Raw genomic sequence first — 12,372 nt, 5'->3', positions numbered from 1 at the left:
CCCCCCCCTCAGCCCCACCCTGGGGCCTCTGGGTGGAGAACTTGCATTTCTAACCAGCTGTCCCAACGATGTGACATCGGTGCCGCTCTGTGCCTTGGAATAACCCATGTGGCTCTCTTAAGAAGGCTGGTACTTAGCTCCTGCCAAGGCGTAATGAACCTGGCGCAGGTGGGGCATCGGGATTCCGAACATGCTGGCCCGCTCAGGAACCTGAAGGTTTACAGGGAGAGGCACAGGCAGGATTAGGGTCCCCAGGAATTCACAGGCAGCCTCCTTGTCTTCCTCTAGTCTGCCAGACGGTGTAGCCCAGAATGGAGGGCTGCCTTGCTTAGCCATCCTTTCACACTGTGACTGTGACTTGGTTTTATTTACTCTATCTAGAAATGGTCATGTATCTCAGGCTGGCCTAGAACTCTCTAAAGATGAATTTGAACTCCTGACCTCTCCAGGACTAAGGCTAGAGTCCTGAGCTACCTAGGCTGGTTCCTATGCCTGTGTCTTTGAAGCCAAGCAAAGCTGTTTGCTAATTTGAGGGGGGAAGTGTGTGGACCTGACACGGTTCCAGTTAGGCGTCTTACTGAGCAGCTGGTGTCTCTACACAAGCTTTCCCTGCGGAACATCGGTTCTCAACAGCCCCAACACTGCAACCCTTTAATACAGTTCCTCGTGTTGTGGCGACCCCAACCATAAAACTGTATCATTGCTACTTCATAACTGTAATTTTGCTACTGTCATGAATCATAATGCGGATATCTGATCTTTGATCCCCTGTGGGGTCATGACCCACAGGTTGAGAACCACAGCTGTAGAGGCTTCTGTAAGCTGCAGTCAAGCACAGCCACCTCCTCGGGTAGGCACACACCTATCACCTTGCCGTGGTCCCTGCCATTGCCTTGTATGCCAATGCCCTCCCCTGCACTGTCCAGGATGGTACTGTTTTTAGCTGCTTTGTGCTATGTGTACATGTATAGCTTACATGTAGTGTGTGCATGTGTGACATGTGTGTACATATGTGTGTCTGTATGTAGTATATGTATATACATATGTATGCATGTGCATACAAATACATACATGTGTATATGTTTGTGTATGGTACATGTGTGATATGTACATGCACATATGTGGATCCATATGGAGTATATCTGTGTACACATGTGTACAAGTGCACGCAAGTGTATGTGTTTGTATACGGTGTGTGTGTGTGTGTGTGTGTATGTGTGTGTGTAGGAAGAGCAATGGGGTCATGCCCTGTCTAGCCCACAGAAGAGAAGTGGACCTCCATCATCGGTTATCTAGCCTAGGGTCTGTCACAGACTTAAAGGGTGGGATTGAATAGCTCTCTCACTCTCTGAGTCTGTTTCCTACTGTGCAAGGTAAAGGGTTGAGTGTGCAGAGTTTAAGTAGGTAAAGGGTTGAGTGTGCAGAGTTTAAGTAGGTAAAGGGTTGAGTGTGCAGAGTTTAAGTAGGTAAAGGGTTGAGTGTGCAGAGTTTAAGTAGTTCTTATTTTAGGATAAGCTGGGGGTTAGAAGGAAGGTCCTAAGTCCTGGGCAGGAGAAGTCTGGGCCCTGGGGCACGCGGAAGAGGAACTATGGCTTACGCCTTTTCTGACCACAGGCGTGTGACACTCCCCAGTCAGAGCTGGGTTCCAAGTCTCCACCCACAGGTCAAGACTCACCTTGTTCCCATACCCACTGTGGTGGCCGCACTGTGGAAGCGGCTATACCCTCAAGATCTGCGATTCAATGGGACCAGTCATGTGGCTTTTTGTGTTCCTTGGCAGTATAGCTCAGGCAGATAACCACCCTACTGGGCCTCAGTGTTTCCATGTGTACAATGGGCTGGTAATGGGCAGGCTGCTATAGCACACAGCTGAGCTGCCCTGCTTGGAAGGGACCATCCCAACAGTCACAGTGAGGTGGAGACATTAAGTTGCCAAGTCTCAGCCCAGCCCTGAGGTGCATGTCTTGATACCAAGAACTCTGTTGCCTTCTCAAGTCCCAATGGAGTCCGGGTTCTTTGAAAAGGAAGACTGTTCTAACCTGATTACTAAATGTTTCTCGGACTCCACACAAACTTGTGCCCCTTGATCGGGTGGTCTCGTAGCCCTTGTAGTGAGTACTCTATGCCTTGAGTCAGACAGACCTCCCCACCCCAGCCAACGGATAACCCTGACTGAGTTAATCTCTCAGTAAATGGGAAGAGCTCCACAGGGTCTAATCTGAGCTCCACACGGACAGGGTTCACTTCTCTCCTGGCATCAAGTGCAGCGCCTGAGGACTCGATCGAGTGATACTGTGTGGGCACATGGTGGCCACTGTGTTGTTTCTTGGATTTGACTCTCTGGATGTCTCTGTTTTGTTCCTGTGTTCTCTTGTGGCCTACCTGTGGGGACACACCCCGGGAAATTGTGACCAGGATTTATCAGGCCTTTTGTCATCACTGTTGGCTCCCACCCTAACCTCCCTGGACAATTGCAGCACCAGAGTCCTCCGCCCCAGGGCCTGTCCCACATCCCAACTGCTTCGTCTACTCAGATGAGCTCAACACCCACCTACACGCGGGCAGTCACCCCACCATTCACTCACCGACACCCTTTGAGGAGTAGCTGCTCTTCCCCACGTGCCTGCCCTGCGACCCCAGCACCTGCCTCTCAGCATGGCACTGAGTTCCACCGACCCTGTTGGTCAATGCTACCGCAGCAGGCTTGCCCCTCCTGGACTCACACTGGCTTCTGCTTTAAGGTGTTCTAAGTGGCTGGTGCATCAGCCATTGTATGCACCTGAGATAGAAACCCAAAACTGGACGCTACCCACAACACCCCAGCCAGGCACCCAGGCTGGAGGGTCCCCTAACTGCTCTTCATGCCTTATCCCTCTCAACCACTCCCTGCTTTGCACCCCACATCCCCTTCTGGTTTCTACCAGGCACTGGTCCACCTTCCTCCCATACCACATCCACCCCATCCCCATCCCCACCCCCAGCCCCAACCCCAGCCTCCATCCTCCTGCTGCTCCTAGGAAGCTCCACCTCCCATCAGCCCCGATGCCTCCCAGTTGCTGTCAATCTAAGCTCTTGGCCTGCACGAAACGTTCCCATGATCTGAGGTCCTACCGTCTACCCAGCTTTCTTTCCCAGCTCCCATAAAGCCCCCGCCCCCGCTCCCCCATCATTCTGGGTCTCACCTCTCTCGTTTCCTCCTCCTCCCCAGATACCTTTCCTTCATCCCTTAACCTAGTCAACCCTTACTCACCTTTCAAAGCCAGTCCAAAGTCACCTGCTCTAGGAAAGCCACCCACCCGCCCGCCTAGATTACAGACTCAGACTCTTCGGCCTCGTCCCCATTACCTGGGCGTGACCCCTTTGCTGAGCTTGCCATGTTATTTTATAATTATTTGCTCTGTGTCTGGCTTCTCCATTATTAGTTTATTGGGGGCAGACCATGCTTACTCATTGCTGTACCCCCCTCGCCCAATATTTCTGCTTTGTGAAATCACTCATTCTGTGTTGTAAGTGCACTATCTCATTTTGTTGTTGTTGTTTTAAAGATTTATTTATTTTATGTGAATACACTGTCACTATACTCACAATCTTCAGACACACCAGAAGAGGGCATCGGATCCCATTACAGATGGTTGTGAGCCACCATGTGGTTGCTGGGGATTGAACTCAGGACCTCTGGAAGAGCAGTCAGTGCTCTTAACCCCTGAGCCATCTCTCCAGCCCTTTGTTGGTGGTTCTGTGGAGCTGGAATTTGGGAAGGCCAGGCACTTCTCACCTGGGGTCTACTATGGGCTGCCATAATCCAAAAGCATAATATGGCTCCAGTCACCTGGGCTTGCCACTGGAGTTCTGTGACCTGCCTCTTGGTTAGGCAACCTCAGGGTACTTGAACTTCTTACAGAGTGTCCCCAAACCCAGCTGGACCTCCCACAATATCTAGAAGGAATCATCTGGTCCCATGAACCAGGCAGTGTCACTTCCTCTGAATTCAAGGGGTGAAAAGCGAGTTCCTAAGGTCAGTCCAGATTCAAAAGCGGAGGGACAGAGAACTACCTTAAACGGGTATTAAAGAATCTGTAGTCTTGGCGGCCGAGCAGTAGTGTGCTTAGGGACAGTGGGGACCTGCTCAAGGACTGCCTTGGGGGTGCTCTCCTGCCTCTCCTTGCCGGCTCCGCTGCGTAGGCTCTTTGTGCTGTCTTTTTTTTTTTTTTTTTTTTTTGGTTCTTTTTTTCGGAGCTGGGGACCGAACCCAGGGCCTTGCGCTTCCTAGGCAAGCGCTCTACCACTGAGCTAAATCCCCAACCCCTGTGCTGTCTTTTAACACCAATGACAGCATGTGTTCTTGCTGTTCTCAGACTGGCTTTTGCGACTATTCTGGTCTAGAGCGTCCTTCAGTGCTTGCCGCCTGCCCCCATTCATTTTTTTCCTGCTCTATAATATGCCATACGACTGCCGCATGGCTCTCTAAACTCTTCTGCACACGACGCCACACATCTTGGTGGCTTCCAATGGCTTGTTGTGCCAGGGCAGTGAGAGTGGAGGGCCATGTGTCCCTGGCTGCTTTCCTGTTCTGTGCAGGGGGGGGGGGGCGGAGGGTAGTGCTGTGCACCCGCAACCCCGAGCCCTCTGCGAGCGGGCGGAGACCGAGGCCTCAGGCCCCAGGCCACCCGCAGCCACGGCTGTGTAACCGGGCTTACGTAACCGAGCCCATGAAACCCAAATTAAAAGAGGAAACCATCCTCCTGCCGCTCAACTCGCTTAATCCCTATCTGTCTCTGCCCTGGGCCCCGCGCTCCCCTCCGAAGGTCTTGAACGCGTTCCAGATTTCTAATTTCGTTTGCTTATGCAACCAAAAATATGATGGCCGCGTTTCCCGGGGGTGATGGAGTCTGTACTCCAGGCGCGCTAAAAACGGCAGCGCCGGGCTGCTGGAGGCGGGGGCGACGCGGGCGGAGCCGGGCGGCTGGAGACGCAGGACCGGCGGTGTCCTGTGGTCCCCAGCCTCCTCGTGATTTCCACTGCCCGCTGATCCCTGCGAGCGCGGCGGAGGGGGTGCATCTTTCACCCGCGTGCCCCACCCCCAACACCTGCTGGGAGACGCGCGTCGCACCAGCGTTCAGAAATAGGGAGAAAAAGAAAAAGAAAAGACGGAAAGGAAATAGCACGCCTCTCACCAGGGGAGGGATGGAGCGGACAGGAAAACCGAGTTGCTGATTTAAAAGAAAGTAGGGTAGACTGAGATCTGAGATGCGTTGAGGTAGATCCAATTGTTATTTTATATATATATATATATATATATATATATATATATATATATATATATATATATATATGCAAGCCGAGGAAATAGAATATGATTGTGTCTGTGCTGTTTTATTTAAATCTGAAAACGGTGCTGGAGATCTATAGTCCAGGCGTTAGCGCATGGAGACCTGGGTTACATTCCTAGCGCCTCATAAACTGAATTTAGCGCTCCACATCTGGAATCCCGGCTGAAGGAGGAGGGGGCAGGAGGATCAGGCGTCCAGAGGGTAGCTTCAGCTACCTGGTTGAGTTTTGAGACTTGAGAACCTCTCTCAAAATGGAAAAGAACACAGGGTGGGGTGGGCAGTAAGATGGCTCATCCGGTAACTGAACTTGCTGCCAAAACTTGTGGCGTGTACGTGTCCATCACCAATAAGCCTAAAACAGGTTTTTTTTTAGGTTTACCCCCACCCCCACGCCGCAGTCTCTGGTAGGGTGGGAGTGGGGGTGGGGGAGGGAGAGAGCTTTCGGTGTGCCAAGCGCTCATGTGGAGGTCAAAGGTCAGCATTCAGGAGTCAGTTCTCTCCTGATTGTCCACAAGTACCTATATTGGCTGAGGCCCGCTCCTGCTCCACCTTTAAAGAAAATAAAAATAAGGGCTGGAGAGATGGCTCAGCGGTTAAGAGCACCCGACTGCTCTTCCAGAGGTCATGAGTTCAATTCCCAGCAACCACATGGTGGCTCACAACCATCTGTAAAGAGATCTGATGCCCTCTTCTGGTGTATCTGAAGACAGCTACAGTGTACTTATATATAATAAATAAATAAATCTTTAAAAAAAAAAAAAAGAAAGAAAATAAAAATAAAGTCTGCAGATGAAGCGACTTCCCAGCTACGGAGGAGAGCAGCTGAGGCTAGCAGGCCTTGCAAGTTGGAGGCCCGCCTGAGGTACGTGGTAGCTCAAGGGCAACCTAGGCAATTTCCCAAGACCTTGTCTTAAAATTAAAACAAAAACAAATCTTATGAAAACCAAATCTGAGGAGATTGCTTAGTGGCAGAGCATTGCATATCGGTCCCAAGGCCTTGGGTCTCATTCCCGGTCAAGAGAGAGGCAGCGATTTTTTTTCGGGGGGGGGGGGCAGGGGGGCAGGGTCTCTTTACATAACTGTGGCTGTCTTAGAACATACCCTGTAGGTCAGGCTGGCCTCGAACCCGTAGAAATCCATCTGCCTCTGCCTCCTGAGGGTTGGGATTAAAGGTGTGCACCACCATGCTCAGCAAGACATAGTGAATGATTAGCACGGTAAATTATGCTGTGGAACTAAGGAGAGGGTGGGGAGCTATGTAATAAATCGGTTTTTTTTTTTTTTTGGTTCTTTTTTTTTGGAGCTGGGGACCGAACCCAGGGCCTTGCGCTTCCTAGGTAAGCGCTCTACCACTGAGCTAAATCCCCAGCCCCATAAATCGGTTTTTACTTTGTGTGATGTGACTGTGTGATGTTTGCCTACTTTTAAGGATTTGTTTTTACTGAAGGGAGAGCACGGAGCCATCCAAACCATCTTATTCTCCTGAAAGCAGTGGTTAGATTAAAAGCAGACTGGTTGGGGCTGGGGATTTAGCTCAGTGGTAGAGCGCTTACCTAGGAAGCGCAAAGCCCTGGGGTTCGGTCCCCAGCTCCGAAAAAAACAAAAAAACAAAAAAACAAAAAAACAAAAAAAAAAAAACAAAAGCAGACTGGTTAAAGCCAGGCAGTGCTAGTGCACACCTTAATCCCAGCAGTCGGGAGGCAGAGGCAGGCAGACCTCTGATTCTGAGGCCAGCCTGGTCTACAGAGAGAGTTCCAGGATGGCCAGAGCTACACAGAGAAAACATGTGATCCCCACCCTAAATGAAAGGATTGGTAGGAAGGTTTGAGCTCTCTCTATCCCATCCCCCATCCAGGGGATGTTTGGAGGTCTCCTGACCACCGAGAGGCTGGCTGCCTGGGGTCCTGGGACTGGGGTAAGTTCGTGTCTGATCTGGCAGGTACGGAAGAGAGGCAGAGCTTGTAGCCCTGGGGAAGGAGCAGGTGCTCACTTGCCTCAGTCTTCCTCCTCCAGGCAGCTCTCGGCTTGAAGCAGAGCCCATGGCACTTCTTCCTTGTTCCTGGAACATCACCTGCCCTGACAGCTTGGCCAGGGCCCTGTCACTTCTGAGCTGCTTGGAGGCTTGGCGGTGGGAACTGAACGGTTCCCTGGGTCCCCGACATGGCTCCTCAGGGAATAGCCAGAGTTCACTGCTGTTTCGTATGCATGACCTTCCCAAGCAAGAGGTCCCTACTGCTGAGTCGAGTCTGTCCCACAGCGCTGACCAACCAGACATGATTGGGACAGAAGCTCACAGCAGGGAGGCCACACATTTCCTGTGTCACTGCAGACGTCCCTATTCCACCAAGGTTACCATTTCTGCAATACCGTTTTTTGGTGGGTGAGACGATTCTAGAAAAGGCTTCCATAAGATGTGCGCATGCGCACGCTCCAGCGGCTAAGCCGTTCAAGTCCCTCACAGAGCTAACCCATTCTGGTCTCTTTCGACCTTCGAAGGACCTTTACTATGTATCTCTCCTTGAAGGTGAGTTAGGTACAACTTTCAGCAAAAGTACATTGACCGAGGAGCCTGATTCTCTTAGGGAGCTTCAAAACAGTGAGCTAGGGTCATGGGACACAGGTGAGAATTCTGGAAAACTTCAGGTGAGCGTGGGAAATTCAAGGTATGAGAAAAGCAGAGGCCAGTTCACCTGTGAGATAGGAAAGGACCCAGCCATCCTGCCAAAAAGATGTGAACTTTGGGTAGGGCGGCACTTATCAGATCGGATGTGTGGGGCCTCCTTGACTGTGGGCCTCTGCACACGTATGTGTACACTCCTAGGCACATGCCCACAGAGTCACACATACGTAAACTCACATACAAGCAGATGCCGGCCTGCATATCTGCAGGAGCACACACACATCTTGTGGAAACCTCTCCTAGAATCCTCTCACCCACGAAAACAGGAGCCTCACACATGCAGTACATCCACACAGACCCGTGCACCATACACGCTCACACTCAACACGGCAAGGAAGAGAAGCACAAAACAGCACAAATGGACACACACGGCCATAGTTTGGAGCCCAAGCAAGCACAGACAGGTGCAGTGTGTGCAACCCCAACTTGTGCACACTGGGGCTCCTTCCAGACGCTGGAACAAGGGGACACGTGTGGACACTCAGATAACACGGCTTCATCCTCACAGAGTGACTAAGGCCACGGAAATGGGACCCTGGGGTGGGAGTGGAATCTTGGTTTCGAGGGGGGCTGAACGACCCAGGAACACGTGGACCACTTTCCAGAGGCTTATATCTGTTGAGTATTTTTATCCTTGGCACTCGAATGTCACACAGCCTCCGGGTAGCTCCAGTGTTGCTATCACAAAGGCAGACAGAGTGGCAGGATTTGAAAGCAGGTTGGGTGGAGTGCCTGCTTGGCCCGTGCAAGGGCCTGGGTCCCATCTTATAGAATTCCAGACTACATCGGCTGAGAAACAGCTGACTGGACATGGAGAGAGAAGCTGACTGCTCCCAGCCCACAATCTGCTTGCCCTTTCTCGGGGCTCAGCTTCTCAGAGCCCTGTGGTCCGGGGACATCTTTCTGTGCCTGGCTGTGACCCATTGTCAGTGGCATGGCCCTGCATGTGCACACAGTTTTCCACAGTGCCCGAGCTGTCAGAAGGTCCAGGCATGTGCCTTCTGGCTGGTGAAAGATAAGCCAGTGGATTTCAAAATCTATTTAATCCCTGGGTTCTGACGCACCCTGTTCACCGCCAAGCAGGATCTAGTGCCCACGGATCTGATGTCAGAGGGAGGGAGTGGCCTCTGCTGGCCCTGGCATCACTCCAGCCCTTCTGCCCATGTGGCAGCCTGGCAGGGCTGACACAGAAGAAGAGACGTCCCCGAAGCCTTTGCCTCTTGAATCTCAACCATTTGCTGCCTGCAAATAACAGCACAGGCTGGGAAAGGACTGTGGAAAGCAGGCAAAAGCGATCGGCAGCCAGCAGAGAGCCGGGCACTGCAGTGTAATCTCCTGTTTATTTTACCACAGTAGAAAATGTATTTAGGCACAGGGGTACTTGGAAAAGCTAACAGCTTATCTGTGGAAATTTATCATTCAACAAATATTTATTGTCAGACTGATTGAGGTTCTGGGCACACAGCAGCGGACAGGCAGAAGCCTTTATAATAGAGTTTAAATCCCAGAGACGGACGGGGTACAGGTCACAGACTTTGTGAGGTCAGTGTACAGCAGTTTAAATGGCCAAAGGTACAAATGGAAAAAGCCAGGGAGGGGCGCGGCAGCTCGGGCGATGGTTGCTTTCTGGTTGCTTTTATTTACTTGCTTTTAAAATATTTGCTTTATCATTATTGTACGTGTATATGGGGGTGGGGGTGGGGGATGCCCATTCCTTGCTATGCCTGGGAAGGTCAGAGAACGAGAGTCACTTCTCTCCTTGCAGCTTTACATGAGTTCCAGGGAAGGAAATTCTGGGCCTGTCAGGCGGTCCTGAATGCTTCACCCTCTAGAGGCGCCTAGCGGGGTCTTATTTACTTTTTTGGGGGATGGGCTCCCACTATGTAGGTTAAGCTAGCCTCGAACTCATGATCTTTTGGTATCTGCCTCGTGAGGGCTGGATTACTGGTATGCCTCCCTGTGCCCATGTTAGAGACCATGATTTAGAAACACAAACACCAGAATGCATTTCGGAGGAGTTGTAGATTCATATACAAATTAGAACTGTACCAAGACTCCCCCATCAGCTTCTCTATCCAGGACATCGGACATTTATTGCCATGAGTGGTGGTGGAGGTGGTTGTTCTTCGAACCAGAGTCTACGTAGCCCAAGCTGGTCTCAAACTTAGCATCCTTCTGCCTCAGCCTCCTGGGTGTCAGGGTTCCAGTGAGTGTCGCCACAGCCAACAGTAATTATTACCCACAGAAACTTCTACAGTTGTTTCACCAGACTTCCTTTGTTCACCTGATCCCTTTCTGCTCCAGGACCCCCCCACAGTCGAATTCCATGCCACTGTCTTCTCTCCAGAGGCTTCTCTTGGCCACAGCAGCTCTCGCATATCCCGAGCTCTTGATGACTCTAGTATTTTGAGGGGTCCCGGTCAGGTATTTTGTAGATATCCTAGAATTAGAATTTGCCTGCTGGGTGTCATAGCAGAACCCCATAATTCCAGCACCCAGAGGTGGAGGCAGGAAGAATCAGGAGTTCAAGGCCATCCTCAGTTATATAGTAAGTTCAAAGCCAGCCAGGGCTACAGAAAAACCTGTCTTAAAATACCAAAAAACAACGAATCAATCAATCAATCAATCAATCAATCAATTAATCAATCAGTCAATCATCTGCTGGTTTCTCACAGGTTGTGAGCCCCGAGGAGCCAGGTGACAAAGGGGCAGTGCCACACTGCCAACTTGACCCAGCTGCTGATGGCCTGGCCCTTGGCTGCTGCATGCTGTGAGGGCTCTGCTGAGGAGCCCGACATATCGCGTCCCGTGACGCCTTGGCTCTTCTCTCCCACTGATTGGTTTATTCCGTCACTTATTTGTCACAGGCTGGTAAATGTGTTTTACCCCTGGGCTATAGTCCAGTCCCATTCGCTGCGCTGAGCAGTTGCTCCGGCATGGTTTGACACACCCACATTCCTGTGGCTCCTGCCTTCAGTCCTTCCTTTCTGATGCTTTGAGAAGTTCCAGGCTCATTCCACCCAAGTCCAAGGAGCAGCCATCCATTCATTCAATCACTCAATCATTCATTCATTTCCTTAATTCACTTTGCTTTCCGATCACGGCACTCCTCCCTCCTCTCTTCCCAGCCCCACCCTTACAAATCCCTCTCCCTGCTGCCCCCTCTTTAACTTAGAGAAGGGGAGCCCCCCTTGGGTACTACCCCAGCCTGGGGTATCTAGTCCCAGCAGGTCCAACAGGCAGTCCAGGGGACCTGGAAGGGGGAAGGGGACAGAGACCAAGACCGCTCCCCTCCTCCACTTGTTAGACATTTGCCACAGATGTGTAGGGGATCTAGATCTGGCTCCTTCATGCCCCCTGGTTGGTAGCCCAGGCTCTGTAAGCCCCCATGATACCAGGTTAGCTGACTCTGTGGGTCTTCTTGTGGCCATTTCTTGGAGAGGCCATGAGTCCTTTCATTACAGAATAGTATTAGAAAGCAAGATCCAGGTACAGCAGTGATCTCCGGTTTTGAACATGGAGGTCCTGAATAAGGACCTGGATAAGGTAGAAGGCCTGAGGAGCAAAGCATGGGGGTGTCAGTGCAAAGGCCCTGAGGCAGGTGCATGGGCTGTGTAATCAAAGAACGAAAAAAAACAGCAGTGTAGGCAATGAGGTGGGGCAGTGTCGATGGTAAAAGGCCATCTCAACAACAAAACAATGACAACAAAAACAAAACAGAACAACAAAGAAGGCCATCACAAAGACTTCAGCTTTCCCTCAGAAGGACAAGGACAGGGAAACCAGGCAAATGGCACCATCAGAGTCCCGTCTTAATAAAATCACTCTGGCTAGGGTGCCAGGAACAGCGGGAAAGTATGAGGGCAGACGCTAGGATGAGGGCGGATGCTAGGATGAGGGCGGAGGCTAGGATGATGGTGGATGCTAGGCTGAGGGCGGATGCTAGGATGATGGCGGATGCTAGGATGATGGCGGATGCTAGGATGAGGGCAGATGCTAGGATGATGGTGGATGCTAGGATGAGGGCGGATGCTAGGATGAGGGCAGATGCTAGGATGAGGGCGGAGGCTAGGATGATGGTGGATGCTAGGCTGAGGGTGGAGGCTAGGCTGAGGGTGGAGGCTAGGATGAGGGTGGATGCTAGGATGAGGGCGGAGGCTAGGATGATGGTGGATGCTAGGCTGAGGGCAGAGGCTAGGATGATGGTGGATGCTAGGATGAGGGCGGAGGCTAGGATGATGGTGGATGCTAGGTGAGGGTTGTTGCTAGGATGCACATCCAGTGAGTGACAATGCTGGCTGGGATCAGGTGGGAAGAGGGGCTCCTGGGGGGCTGGAGAGATGGCTCAGCAGTTTAGAGTAT

The sequence above is a fragment of the Rattus norvegicus genome, chromosome 10 (genome assembly GCF_021556685.1).
Source record: "Rattus norvegicus strain SHRSP/BbbUtx chromosome 10, alternate assembly SHRSP_T2T, whole genome shotgun sequence".
Classification (NCBI taxonomy): Eukaryota; Metazoa; Chordata; class Mammalia; order Rodentia; family Muridae; genus Rattus; species Rattus norvegicus.
This window is presented reverse-complemented; position numbering follows the sequence as displayed.